The sequence below is a fragment of the Salvelinus sp. IW2-2015 genome, linkage group LG32, assembly GCF_002910315.2.
Source record: "Salvelinus sp. IW2-2015 linkage group LG32, ASM291031v2, whole genome shotgun sequence".
NCBI lineage: Eukaryota > Metazoa > Chordata > Actinopteri > Salmoniformes > Salmonidae > Salvelinus > Salvelinus sp. IW2-2015.
The window spans coordinates 4851094-4865543 of record NC_036871.1 but is presented as its reverse complement, the minus strand read 5'-3'; the positions used below and the strand labels follow the sequence as shown (position 1 = coordinate 4865543).

Below are 14450 nucleotides of genomic sequence, written 5' to 3'. Positions count from 1 at the left end.
CCCAAGCCCCCTAGTGGATATAAACTACACAAGGCAGACTTCCTCTCTGGGTGGAACGCAACGACGATGTGGACAACAACAAAAAACGACTGCGCCCTTGCAAATGCACGCACATCGATCGACAGAGTGGCGCTTCTAGCCGCCATAAGCCTGACATTGAACACACACCATGCTACTATCAACTATACTGTCCCGGCAAAAGATTGACTGCTCTGCAGATCCATTCTATGTCAACCACGACATACACACACACTACACACACACTAAGATCACACACACGCACAACCACTACATCACCATGCGACACACAGTAGAACCACGACACTCACGACACAACAGTTTCACACACACACACACACACACACACACAACACACACACACCACACACACACACACACACACACACACACACACACACACACACACACACAATGCTACTCAACTACTCTAATGCCCTCTGTGCACTTATCCACACAACACACACACACACGCAAGCACACACACGCAGAGACAGACAGTCACTTAAAGACCCACAGAGGCCTTCCTTCTCAATTAGTCATGATTGCTTGGGCGGAAGTTTCGAGGAAAATGAGTGAGGCAGATCAATTATGCCAAATGGCTCCTCTAATGGACTTAAACTGATGAGGCTCTTTCTGTGTGTTTGTGTGGTTGTGTTTGTGGCTGAGTCAATGGAGGGAGTGTGTTATTTGTGTCTGTATCTGACTGCCTTTGTGATTGTCTGGAAGTGAGCATTACCGTGTGTGTGTGTGTGTGTGTGTGTGTGTGTGTGTGTGTGTGTGTGTGTGTGTGTGTGTGTGTGTGTGTGTGTGTGTGTGTGTGTGTGTGTGTGTGTGTGTGTGTGTGTGTGTGTGGTGTGTGTTGTTTTGTGGTGTGTGTGTGTGTGTTGTGTGTGTGTGTGTGTGTGTGTGTGTGTGTGTGTGTGTGTGTGTGTGTGTGTGTGTGACTGAGTCAGACTAGTTCAAGTTCCTGAGGGCATTTGGAATGAAGGGCTTTTTTATATCCAACTCAAACATCCTCTTGCATCCCCAGCGGATAACTGATTCTCTCTGCTGCTACGCTTCTATGGAATAAAATCACTGCTCCAGCTTCTAAGCCCGGAAACTGTGTCTACCAGCATCCACACACACATATCAAATACCATCCAGATTTAACATATGTGACCGGAGACACAGAGTGTCGGTTCAAATCTGTGAAGACTTTGACTAACTGGATTGTGCAGAGGATATGCTGAGAAGCTTTCAGTATGTCCATGTTTGTAATATAAAACAAGCCTCTGATTTCAGATTTACTGGAACGTGAGGAAAGTATTAAGGATTCTCCCCTAAGCAAGTAATTTTGCTGAAACAAAATGTAAATTAGTTTTTATTTGTTATTATTTTTCACTTTAGCAAAATTGTAATAACATCCTATTTGGATCATGTTACTCTTCCTTTACTGGTGATGCTGTTTTAAATAGTTAACATGACATTTCAATTTGGTAACACCTTTACTTGAATCTTGTGTTATAAGGACTTTTTCCACATTTTGTTAGATTACAACCTTATTCCAAAATGCAATAAAAAAAAGTTTTATTCTCATCAATCTAGACCCAATATCCCATAATGATAAAGCAATTTATGAGATTTTTTTTTTTTTTTTTAATATAACATTTACATAAGTATTCAGACCATTTACTCAGTACTTTGTTGAACGGCCTTTGGCAGCAAATACAGCCTTGAGTCTTCTTGGGTATGACGCTACAAGCTTGCTCAACTGTATTTGGGGAGTTTCTCCCATTCTTCTCTGCAGATCCTCTCAAACTCTGTCAGGCTGGATGGGAGCTTTGCTGCACAGCTATTTTCAGGTCTCTTCAGAGATGTTAGATTGGGTTCAAGTCCAGGCACTGGCTGGGCCACTCAAGGACATTCAGACACTTGTCCTGAAGCCACCCCTGCATTGTCTTGGCTATGTGCTTAGGGTCATTGTCCTGTTAGAAGGTGAACCATTGCCCCAGTCTGAGGTCCTGAGCGCACTGGAACAGGTTTTTATCAAGGATCTCTCTGTACTTTGCTCCATTAATCTTTTCCTCGATCCTGACTAGTCTTCAAGTCCCTGCCGCTGAAAAACATCCCGACACCATGATGCTGCCACCACCATGCTTCACCGTAGGGATTGTGCCAGGTTTCCTCCAGACGTGATGCTTGGCATTCAGGCAAAAGAGTTCAATCTTGGTTTCATCAGAACAGAGGATCTTGTTTCTCATGGTCTGAGAGTCTTTAGGTGCCTTTTGGCAAACTCCAAGCAGGCTGTCATGTGCCTTTTCCTGAGGAGTGGCTTCCGTCTGGTCACTATACCATAAAGGCCTGATTGGTGAAGTGCTGCAGAGATGGTTGTCCTTCTGGAAGGTTCTCCCATCTCCACAGAGGAACACTGGAGCTCTGTCAGAGTGACCACCAGGTTCTTGGTCACCTCCCTAACCAAGATCTTCTCCCCTGATTGCTCAGTTTGGCTGGGAGTCTTGGTGGTTCCAAACTTTTCCATTTAAGAACGATGGAGGACACTGTGTTCTTGGGGACCTTCAATGCTGCCAAATTATTTTGGTACCCTTCCCCAGATCTGTGCCTCTACACAATCCTGTCTCTGGGCCCTACTGACCATTCCTTCAACCTCATGGCTTGGTTTTTGCTCTGACGTGCACTGTCAACTGTGAGACCTTATATAGACAGGTGTGTGCCTTTCCAAATCATGTCCAATCAATTGAATTTACCACAGGTGGACTCCAATCAAGTTGTAGAAACATCTCAAGGATGATCAATGGAAACAGGATGCACCTGAGCTCAATTTCAAGTCTCATAGCAACGGGTCTGTATACTTATTTAAATAAGGTATTTCCGTTTTTTTTAACACATTTGCAAAAATGTCTAAAAACCTGTTTTTGCTTTGTCATTATAGGGTATTGTGTGTAGATTGCTGAGGATTTGTTTCATTTAATCATTTTTAGAATAAGGATGTAACGTAACAAAATGTAGAAAAAGTCAACGGGTCTGAATACTTTCCGAAGGCACTGTAACTACATAAGACTGTCATATTCGTAACATAACAGATGTCATAAACAAMATTATTGTCTCAGTTTAAAGCTAGCAAACTGACGTGATTTTATTGGATTGAGTCATGACATTGTAAAGTCAGTTGTCATGACTTTATGACATCTATGATGTTATGAGTATGACAGTATTATGTAGTCCACATGGAGGGTTCACGTAAATTGTTGTACATACACAGAAAAAGATTGGAACACAAAGGGAAACAGTGAAACAAATTTAGTGACCAAATCCAATACATGTAACCTGAAATTACACTTGCTTGAAAGTACGTCAACTCACCAGCAGTACGACCAGGAATACGACTTTCCCGAAGTGGATCCTTTGTCKGAACCATCCAYGGCATTTGAACTCATTCCAGAGGCTGACCCAAAACAACGCCGCCAGAGAAGAGGTAGATGGAGCGGTCGTCTGGTCAGACTTCGGAGGCGCGCACACCACCCACCCCTTCTGAGTATATGACTCGCTAATGTCCAGTCTCTAGATAACAAGGTAGATTAAATTAGGGCAAGAGTTGCTTTCCAGAGAGACATCAGGGATTGTAACATACTCTGTTTCACGGAAACATGGCTCTCTCGGGATATACATCTCTCCAGGAAGAAGAAGGGTGGGGGTGTATGTTTCATGATTAACGACTCATGGTGTAATTGTAARAACATACAGGAACTCAAGTCATTTTGTTCACCTGACCGAGAATTCCTCAAATTCAAATGCCGACCGTATTATCTCCCAAGGGAATTCTCCTCTGTTATAGTCACAGCCATGTATATCCCCCCACAAGCCGATACCACAACGGCCCTCAAGGAACTTCACTGGACTCTATGTAAACTGGAAACCATATATCCTGAGTCTGCGTTTATTGTAGCTGGGGATTTTAACAAAGCAAATTTGAGAACAAGCTACCTAAATTCTATCAGCATTTTCACTTTAGAACTCGCACTGGTAAAACACTGAATCACTGCTACTCTAACTTCTGCGATGCATACAAGGTCCTACACCGCCCTCCTTTCGGCAAATCGGAATCCACGCTTCAAGATTGCTTTGATCACGTGGATCACATGTTCCGGGTAGCCTCAGAGAATAATATCGACGTATATGCTGATTCGGTGAGTGAGTTTATAAAGAAGTGTAAAGGAGATGTTGTACATCATGTGACTATTAAAACCTAACCAGAAACCGTAGATAGATGGCGGTATTTGCGCCAAACTGAAAGCATAAACCACCACATTTAACCATGGTAAGGTGACTGGGAATATGGCCGAAATCAAAGTGTAGTTATTCCCTACGTAGGGCAAACAAACAAGCGAAATGCCAGTATAGAGACAAAGTGGAGTTGCAATTCAATGGCTCAGACACAAGACATATGTGGCAGGGTCTACAGACAATCACGGACAACAAAAGGAAAACCAGCCACGTCACGGACACCGACATCTTGCTTCCAGACAAACTAAACACCTTCTTTGCCTGCTTTGAGTATAATACTGTGCCACCGACGTGGCCTGCTACCAAGGACTGTGGGCTATCCTTCCCCGTGGCCGACATGAGTAAGACATTTAAACGTGTTAAGCCTCGCAAGGCTGCCGGCTCAGAGCATGCGCAGACCAGCTGGCTGATGTGTTTACGGACATATTCAACCTCTCCCTATCCCAGTCTAATGTCCCCACATGCTTCAAGATGGCCACCATTGTTCCTGTACCCATGAAGGCAAAGGTAACTGAACTAAATTGCCCCGTAGCACTCACTTCTGTCATCATGAAGTGCTTTGAGAGGCTAGTCAAGGATCATATCACCTCCACCTTACCTGTCACCCTAGATCCACTTCAATTTGCTTACRGCCCCAATAGGTCCACAGACGATGCAATCGCATTGCAAACTGCCCTATCCCATCTGGACAAGAGGAATACCTATGCAAGAATGCTGTTCATTGACTATAGCTCAGCATTCAACACCATAGTACCCTCCAAGCTCATCATTAAGCTTGAGGCCCTGGGTCTTAATCCCGCCCTGTGCAATTGYGTCCAGGACTTCCTGACAGGCCGCCCCCAGGTGGTGAAGGTAGGAAACAACTTCTCTACTTCGCTGATCCTCAACTCTGGGGCCCCACAAAGGCGCGTGATCAGCCCTCTCCTGTACTCCCTGTTCACACATGACTGTGTGGCCATGCACGCCTCCAATTCAATCATCAAGTTTGCAGACGACACAACAGTAGTAGGCTTGATACCAACAACAACGAGACAGCCTATAGGGAGGAGGTGAGGGCACTCGGAATGTGGTGTCAGGGAAACAACCTCCCACTCAACGTCAACAAAACAAAGGAGATGATCGTGGACTTCAGGTAACAGCAGAGGGAGCAACCCCCTATCCACATCGACGGAACAGCAGTGGAGAAGGTGGAAAGTTTTAAGATCTTTGGCATACACATCACAGACAAACTGAAATGGTCCACTCACACAGACAGTGTGATGAAGAAGGCGCAACAGCTTCTCTTCAACCTCAGGAGGCTGAAGAAATTTGGCTTGTCACCTAAAACACCCACAAACTTTTACAGATGCACAATTGAGAGCATCCGGTCGGGCTGTATCACCGCCTGGTACTGCAACTGCACCGCCCCCAACCGCAAGGCTCTCCAGAGGTTGGTGCGATCTGCACAACYCATCACCGGGGGAAACTACCTGCCCTCCAGGACACCTACAGCACCCGATGTCACAGGAAGGCCAAAAAGCTGGGACCGAGAGACTGAAAAACAGCTTCTATCTCAAGACCATACAGCCACTAACACAGAGAGGCTGCTGCCTTCATACAGACTTGAAATCATTGGCCACTTRAATAAATTGATTACTAGTCACTTTAATAATGCCACTTTAATAATGTTATATGTATCTTGCATTACTCATCTCATATGTATATACTGTATTTTATACCATCTATTGCATCTTGCCTATGCCGCTCTGTCATTGCTCATCCATATATTCTTATTCCATTCCTTTACTTAGATTTGTGTATATTAGGTAGTTGTTGTGGAATTGTTAGATTACATGTTAGATATTGCTGCAATGTCGGAACTAGGAGCACAAGCATTTCGCTACACTCGCATTAACATCTGGTAACCATGTGTATGTGACCAAAAAAAAAACAGCAGACATACTCAAGACTAAACGGAAAGAATGTAATAAATGCTGGGAGTATGGCAACGTAGGATCTGTTGTGGTCATACAGTAGCTCCAAATGGACACTATTCCTTCCAAAGGAATATTTATTTATCGTAAAATMTTATCATATTATTTATCATATTATTTTTATTATTATTTTCACAATGTTTACAGGGCAATGACCACATGCTTGGCCCACTTTTTTTTTAAACTCTTTCCTAACAGTATCAACTGAAGTTCATGATGTGGGACTCTGTATCCCAGGAACAAGTATTAAACATTTTCACTCAGTGAGGCCTTAGTCAGAGTCACTAACTCAGTACTCAGTCACTACTTTATCATTGTTTCAAGTTTTAGTGTCATGTGAAATGCCTTTCAAGTACAGTGAAGTTCCTTTCTTGCAAGCTTCAAACACAACAATGCAGTAATCAGGATCACTGTATCTCTCTCCTTTATAAAACGATTGAAATAAAACCATTCACGAACATCTACCTATAGCCCCCTGGAGATCAGACAGAACATCTACCTATAGCCCCCTGGGGATCAGACAGAACATCTACCTATAGCCCCCTGGGGATCAGACAGAACATCTACCTATAGCTCCCCTGGGGATGCAAGACAGACACATTCTACCTATTAGCCTCTGGGGATAAGACAGAACATCTACTATAGCCCCTGGGATTAGACAGAGCATCTACCATAGCCTCCCTGGGAATTGAAGCTAGTCTCCCTGGTTCAGTTTAGTCCATCCCCCCTCACCCCTCACCATTACGAGGCCCTTACTTTTTAGTTCCTGAGGTGATCTGCTCAGGGCATCTGCTTGCATATAAATGGGGGATTAGCCTCAGGGCAGGCGTATTGCGTAGACTGTGAGGTGTCAACGGGAGAAGCTGGGGTGCCATAACCACCACCCCATTCCACCTACCCCAACAAAGCCCATATGTTCAACTAGCAACACCCCTACTTCACACACACACACACACACACACACCACACACACACACAACACACACACACACACACAAACACACACAACACACACACACACACACCACACACACACACACACCACACACACACACACACACACACACACAGCTGGGTTCACAACCACCATGGCAGGGTCGCCTACGCCAAAATGACAAAGGAAGACATACCAAAGTCTATGCTAAACCATTGTATGCTTGCTCGACAAGCACTTAAAGGTGTCAGATTTGAGACATCATTTTGAGTGATGATGACCACAGCCTGTGTGTGTGTTTGTTTCTTTACGGCTTTTGTCTCAGTAAACAGAAGAGTGTGGGAAATCTCAGCATTCCTACTGTCAGAGACAACAAACCACCTTTCGTCTGACCTTGAAGCTAGAATCCTTAACTGAAAAAACAACAAAGCGGTTACCCAGCCTATGTTTTGGTATAAAAGTGAGGGATGGGCCTCTAGAAATGTAACCATTCGGAAATTCATAGACCGAGCTATCGATGCAAGGACTGACCATCCATGATATCAAAATTAGGGTTTTAATCATGTTGAGGCTATACAGTGTTTGTTTGTTTGTTTACATTTACAAAAATACCTAGTAAAACAAGCTCATATTTTGGTTTCTGATGGGGTACGACAGTTAAACTAAGCTCAAGAGGCAATTATAAGTTATATATTCTTTAAGAATCAATATATATATGTATCATTGTAATAACTGTTTTGCTAGCACAGACTGAAATATGTTCTGGGATTCCTCCGATGACATTGAGGAGTACACCACATCAGTCACTGGCTTCACAATATGTGCATTGATGACATCGTCCCCACAGTGGCTGTACGTACATACCCTAACCAGAAGCCATTGATTACAGGCAACATCAACACTGAGATAAAAGGTAGAGCATCTGCTTTCAAGGAGCGGGACACCATCACAGAAGCTTATAAGAAATCCCGCTATTTTAAATMTTTTATGTATTTAACTAGGCAAGTCAGTTAAGAACAAACTCTTATTTACAATGACAGCCTACCCCGGCCAAACCCAGATGACGCTGGGCCAATTGGGCGCCGCATTATGGGACTCCCAATCACGGCCAGATGTGATGCAACCCGGATTCGAACGAGGTACTGCAGTGATGCTTCTTGCACTGAGATGCAGTGTCTTAGACCACTGTGCCACTCAGGAGCTATGCCATCTGACGAACCATCAAACTGGCAAAGAATCAACACAGGACTAAGATCGAATCATACTACACTGGCTCCAACGCTTGTCGGATGTGACATGGCTTGCAAAATATTACAGACTACAAAGGGAAGCACAGCCGAGAGCTGCCCAGTGACACGAGCCTACCAGACAAGCTAAATGACTTCTACGCTCGCTTCGAGGCAAGTAACCCAGTAACATGCATGAGAGCATCAGCCGATGTGAGTAAGAACTTTAAACAGGTCAACATTCACAAGGCTGCAAGGCCAGACGGATTACCAGAACATGTACTCCGAGCATGCGATGACCAACTGGCAAGTGTCTTCACTGACATTTTCATCCTCTCCTTGTCTGAGTCTGTAATACCAACATGTTTCAAGCAGACCACCATAGTCCCTGTGCCCAAGAACATTTAGGTAACCAGCCTAAATGATTACTGCCCCGTAGCACTCACCTTGGTAGCCATGAAGTGCTTTGAAAGGCTGGTTATGGCTCACATCAACAGAATCCTCCCGGATTCCCTAGATCAACTCCAATTTGCATACCGCCCCAACAGATCCACAGATGACGCAATCTCAATCGCACTCCACACTGCCCTTTCCCACCTGGACAAAAGGAAAACCTCTGTGAGAATGCTGTTCATTGACTACAACTCAGCATTCACACCATAGTGCCCACAAAGCTCATCACTAAGCTAAGGACCCTGGGACTAAACACCGCCCTCTGCAACTGGATCCTGGACTTCCTGACGGGCTGCCCCCAGGTGGTAAGGGTAGGAAACAACACGTCTGCTACGCTGATCCTCATCACTGGGGCCCCTCAGGGGTGTGTACTCAGTCCCCTCCTGTACTCCCTGTTCACTCATGACTGCATGGACAGGCACGACTCCAACACCATCATTAAGTTTGCCTCCAACACAACAGTGGTAGGCCTGATCACCGACAACGATGAAACAGACTATAGGGAGGAGGTCAGAGACCTGGCAGTGTGGTGCCAGGATAACAACCTCTCCCTCGATGTGAGTAAGAAAAAGGAGCTGGAAAAGGTGGGCCAAACAGGCCCCCATTAACATTGACGGGTTGTAGTGGAGTGTGTTGAGAGTTTCAAGTTCCTTGGTGTCCACATCACCAACATACTATTATGGTCCAAACACACCAAGACAGTCGTGAAGAGGGCAGACAACACCTTTTCCCCCTCAGGAGACTGAAAAGATTTGGGATGGGTCCCCAGATCCCCAAAAAGTTCTACAGCTGCACCAGCGAGAGCATCCTGACCAGTTGCATCACCACCGGGTATGGTAACTGCTCAGAATATGACCGTAAGGCYCTACAGAGGGTAGTGCGTACGTCACTGGGGCCAAGCTTCCTACCATCCAGGACCTATATACTAGGCGGTGTCAGAGGAAAGTACATAACATTTTCAAAGACTCCAGTCACCCAAGTCTTAGACTGTTTTCTTTGCTACCGCACGGCAAGCGTACCGGAGCGCCAAGTCTAGGACCAAAAGGCTCCTTAACAGCATCTACCCCCAAGCCATAAGACTACTGAACAATTCATCAAACGGCCATCGGATAATTTACATTGACCCCCTCCCTCCCTCCATTTATTTTTTACACTGCTTTTACTCGTTGTTTATTATCTATGCATAGTCACTTCACCCCTACCTACATGTACAAATTACTTCGACTAACCTGTACTCCCGCACATTGACTCGGTACCGGTACCCCCTGTATAAGCCGCGTTAATGTTATTTTATTGTGTTACTTTTTATTTATTTTGACTTTCTTTATTTGGCAAATATTTTCTTCAATCTTTCTTGAACTGCACTGTTGGTTAAGGACTTGTAAATAAGCATTTCACTTTAAGGTAAACGTGTTGTATTCGGCGCAGGTAACCGATAAAGTTTGATTTGAAATGCCAGCTGAAAAGTACCAGTGGTGGGAGCAGGTCCACCGGAGCAATGGCCCAGTGAGACACAGGTGCCGGCCCTCGTAGTCTGAGCCTTTTGGATAAAACACTGTGGTAAATCCTGTAAGGAAATGTGCCATTAGGAATAGGGTGACATTTTGGATTCAGACTTTTGTGTGGGTGGGAGTGTAATGGGACACGCCCTCTCTCCTACACACACATGATGAAACAAGGAAATGAGAGAAAGAGAGAGAGAGAAAGTAACATTTAATGTTACACTTCAAGGAAAATAGATTTCTCCCTCTATTCATGGGGGATGGGGAGGAGGGGTGAAGAAGTGAAGGAGTAGGGGAGAGAGGGATGGTGGGGAGGGGTGTAGAAGTGAGGGAGTAGGGGAGGGAGGGATGGATGGATGGATGTGGGGTGAAGAAGTGAGGGAGTAGGGGAGGGAGGGAGACAACCAATGACAGGAATCAGGTTGTGATCGTATCGTTTTTTTGTCCAGATGGCCCAGCAATCTCCTTCTCCTTTACACATGAGGGATGGTCAGGGGTCAAAGAGAGGAGGGAGGAGATGGGGGGACAAGAGCAAAACAAATCCTCCCTGGGGAGAAGTAGTGCTTCATTTTTGTTTGTTTTGGCCTTCGGTAAGCGTTTTTTTCTGCTGTTTGCACACACAAATGTTTTTCTCTAGACAATCTGAAGTTTGAAAGTCGAAGTCTACGCCCCTTTGTCTGTTATTGGTCAACAGTAGGGATTCTTCAATTAAGTTTTTATTGTCATTCAAGTGTAGGCAACATGTTTTCATAGAATTTTTTCACTTGAGAAATAATTCACCAAACATCCTAGTTAAATTGCGCAACAAAGATTCCTCGGCAAAAACATCAAAATGAATGGCAGATTTCTTCAGACTATTTTGAGGGAGAGTATACTGGCTATGGCATCTCAAGATGGACAAACAATACCGTTGCTGCTTTTTTTTCTTGTTTTTCAAGCGAAGGTCGAAGGTATGCGAGCACACTAATTTGGTTRGGCTAGGCGCCAGCCGAACCGGTGCATGTGGAAGCTTTAAGATGGGGAGAGGGGCGCGATTGTGTGACCTTCACCGTTAGCCATCAGTTAGCCGCCTCAACTCTATTGGGGTACTATCCCAGAATGAGTTACGGTCTCTGGGGAAACCATAGGTGAGCGAGCTTTTTTCCCAGCCCAATACTTAGAAAAACCTCTTGGTTTACACAGTATGGCGTTTTAGTCAGTGGCAAAGGTCAAACTACCAGTCAGCATTCAAGCTATGGATTTCCATTGGTTAGCCTATGACCTTGAGCTCAACCATGAAAACAGTTCATTCTGACGCAAACTAGCTAATGGTAGCAAATACGAGTACTCAACCCGGTAGCCATCTATTCCACCTTGTCTGGAAAGCACTCCATTACTAAACATTGAATTGTCGATATAGCTAACTCACTCTCMGTGTGTTAGTAGTAATGATGAATGTGAATAAATTGTCTATGGTTGGTTAGCTGGCAGGCAATCTTGCTGCATATAAATTAAATGCGTAAATTAGCAAGAATATTTACAAGCTGACTGCCAAGATAGCTAAATGCATGACATAAACATCAATTGGGCAGTGTTTGTATGGGTGGTGTTTGTGTTATGGGGTTACAGGTGGTTAGAGGTAACTTTAGGACTACAGAATACCTTCCAGACCATGTAATCAATCTAGTCTACCCCTCTTCTCTTTTTACCTTTTCTTTCTGTAAAACTCAGGTTCTGGAGTCATTCCACAGGCCCTGCTGAAAAATACCCCAAAGCGGGGCATTTTGGGTACACAAGCATGAGGGAAGGGGCACACCTTGCACTTATGGAGCACAACTAGATTGTGGGACAAAAACGAGGGACACTGAAAGGTATAAAATCAAGACTACAACAGTAATGACACAATCACCTCATTCTTTGTCCTGCAGATTCTCAAAACACAATAGACACGTCTACAAAAGTGCCATGCTACTATAGACAAGAATGATATGTCAAAGTCAGTGGGCTGGGGAGGTTTACAGACAGGTCTTTGAGARGAGGAAGGGGGTTTTGGTTGCGCTTAGAGACAGTAAATGTGTTGTTGTGTATGAGAATGGATTGAAAGGTGCCATTGCTCCTCAATTGCCCATAGACAAGAATACATACTGTGTAAAACCTGCCCTCCTWAGACATTTCACACCTTCTGCAGCCCCCCAGCCCATTCACTTTGTTCACTGATRTTCCCTCTCAAAAGCAGCTCCCAATGTCCCTAAAATAAACAATACACTAGTCTGTCTCTAAACACTTCGGCCCCAATCAGTTGACACCATTACCAACAAATGCATGTTGTCCTATGTCCCTTCCACAAAACGTGTCAAATGGTAACACCACAACCATGTCTTTCCAGGAGATGTGTAGTACCAGCCAATCTTCTGCAAGAGGACCAAACAGTTGGTGGTTAAGGTCTACGAGCCACCTACGCCACTTCTGGAAGACAGGACAAGACCATTCGTCACAAAGAGTTTCAGCTTTCACAGCCCACCATTCCCAGTGTACCGAAGCTGGATAAAGGACCATAAAATAAATATGGATATTTTTGATCAAACCTCAAAATTTGTCTGCCTTTATGTATTCACAAAATATATTTCTATACGATGTACAGGGCTCATTAGCATCAAACAGATGTTAGACATTCAGATATATCCAAAGAATGTTTCAAAATATAAAATACAGGGGAGTGTACAATATTTAATGCTAACTAGAAAAGAGAACTGGGTATTCAACAAGAATGATATATGGTAAAAGTAACATACCAAAAAATACAGTACGAACAGTGTAGTACAATTCAGTGTGTCTCAGGTGTAGTAAACTGCAGAGAACTGTAGCTACAGATTGTTACAAGATTAGCAAATTTAGGCATGACATGCCAGAAACAAACGCTGACACTACACATCCAAGTATAACTGACAAAATTATTTTATTTTAGATTTAACCTTTATTTAACCAGGCAAGAACAACTTAATTTATGAAAGACATTTACATTACATTTACATTACATTTAAGTCATTTAGCAGACGCTCTTATCCAGAGCGACTTACAAATTGGAAAGTTCATACATATCCATCCTGGTCCCCCCGTGGGGAATGAACCCACAACCCTGGCGTTGCAAGCGCCATGCTCTACCAACTGAGCCACACGGGACAAGTATTGTCATTTAGAATTCTGTAAAGTGAGTGTGGAAGAGGTGAAAAAATGATTGTTGTCTATCAATAATGACAAGCCACCCAGGGTCTGACAATTTGGATGGAAAATTAGGATAATATCGGAAGATATTGCCCCTCCTATTTGTCATATCTTCAATCTAAGCCTACTAGAAAGTGTATGCTCTCAGGCCTGGAGGGAAGCAAAAGTTATTCCTCTACCCAGGAATAGTAAAGCCCCCTTTACTGGCTCAAATAGCCAACCAATCAGCCTATTACCAACCCAAAATTGTGTTTGACCAGATACAATGCTATTTTACAGAAACAAATTAACAACAGACTTTCAGCACGCTCATAGTGAAGGACATTCAACAGGCACAGCCTACAACAATGACTGAGAAGAATTGATGATAAAAAAGATTATGGGAGCTGTTTTGTTAGACTTCAGTGCGACTTTTGACATTACCGATCATAGTCTACTGCTGGAAAAATGTACAGTTGAAGTCGGAAGTTTACTAACACCTTAGCCAAATACATTTAAACTTGGTTTTTCACAATTCCTGACATTTAATCATAGTAAACATTCCCTGTTTTAGGTCAGTTAGGATCACCACTTTATTTTAAGAATGTGAAATGTCAGATAATAGTAGAGAGAATGATTTATTTCAGCTTTTATTTTTTTCATCTCATTCCCAGTGGGTCAGAAGTTTACATACACTCAATTATATTTGGTAGCATTACCTTTAAATTGTTTAACTTGGGTCAAACGTTTCGGATAGCTTCCACAAGCTTCCCACAAAAGAGATGTGTGAAATTTGACCCATTCTCCTAACAAGAGCTGGTGTAACTGAGTCAGGTTTGTAGGCCCCTTGCTCGCACACGCTTTTTCAGTTCTGCCC

At 43.8% G+C, this 14450-nt stretch overlaps 1 long non-coding RNA gene across 1 annotated transcript in view; it reads left to right on the top strand.

Annotated features, from left to right (window-relative positions):
* Positions 1-12954, top strand: part of LOC111957258 (uncharacterized) — a 31907-nt gene extending 18953 nt beyond the window's left edge. The window contains exons 2-3 of the long non-coding RNA XR_002876352.1: positions 12104-12243; positions 12759-12954. This is a non-coding gene — a long non-coding RNA (uncharacterized lncRNA). The remainder of the gene's footprint in view (positions 1-12103; positions 12244-12758) is intronic.
* The last annotated feature ends 1496 nt before the right edge of the window (positions 12955-14450 follow it).